Consider the following 906-nt stretch of genomic DNA (forward strand, 5'->3'; position numbering starts at 1 on the left):
GTTACATTGGACACGGCTGCCTTGGATTCATCCTGATCCATATCAGTCTTATTTGCTTCAGGATGTCTCATCTCACTATTTCTTTTTAGCAACTGATTACTCTGCTCAGTTAGTAATAGGCATGATAGCAAATCATTATAGGTGGTGAAACATTTTTATCTATAGATATGTTGTAACAATAGATCTCTTGGATCGGCTGTGAGGAAGGTCTTTTCCGGTAAATCCTCCTCTGTTACCACTTCACCACATAGTCTCAGTTTGTAAACGATTTTGGACAAAGCAAAATGATATTCATCCACAGACTCAAAGTCCTGGAATCTGAGACTCATCCATTCATGCCTAACCTTTGGTAATAACACCATTGTGTATCTGGATTTTATTTTTTTCCAAAGGTCACGAGGATTCTCAATATTTAGGTACTGATTTCTTAGATCCTCAGTGAGATGATGGCACATAATTGTTATGGTCCTATACTTTTCACTTTCAGTTGCATAATTACCCTGAATAATACTCCTTCCGAGTCATCTTGATTTCAGGACAACTGAAGTGTTCATTGCCCATCCTAGATAATTTTCTCAAGAGGGATTTAGAATGGCATAATCCAAAGGCTCAAATCTCGGCATCTGAAACCATATTATCAATCAATTCATGATTTAGGATGCAACCAATTCAAAATAATCAGTGCATATGATTTCATAAGTCTCTCGACCAAAACACTTTACTACTCGATCATGGTGCGAAACAAGTCGAGAATGCTAGGTCTATATGTGATGCTTAGGCCACACGGCCATGTAATGTGATACAGCGATCCTAGAGATCGGTTCATGAGATATGCAAGCAAGGTCACACGACCATTCAGATATGGTGTCTCTCTAGGCCACACGGCCAAGCTATGATGCATTAAGC

Source organism: Brassica oleracea, chromosome C8 (assembly GCF_000695525.1).
Source record: "Brassica oleracea var. oleracea cultivar TO1000 chromosome C8, BOL, whole genome shotgun sequence".
In the NCBI taxonomy this organism is placed as follows: Eukaryota; Viridiplantae; Streptophyta; class Magnoliopsida; order Brassicales; family Brassicaceae; genus Brassica; species Brassica oleracea.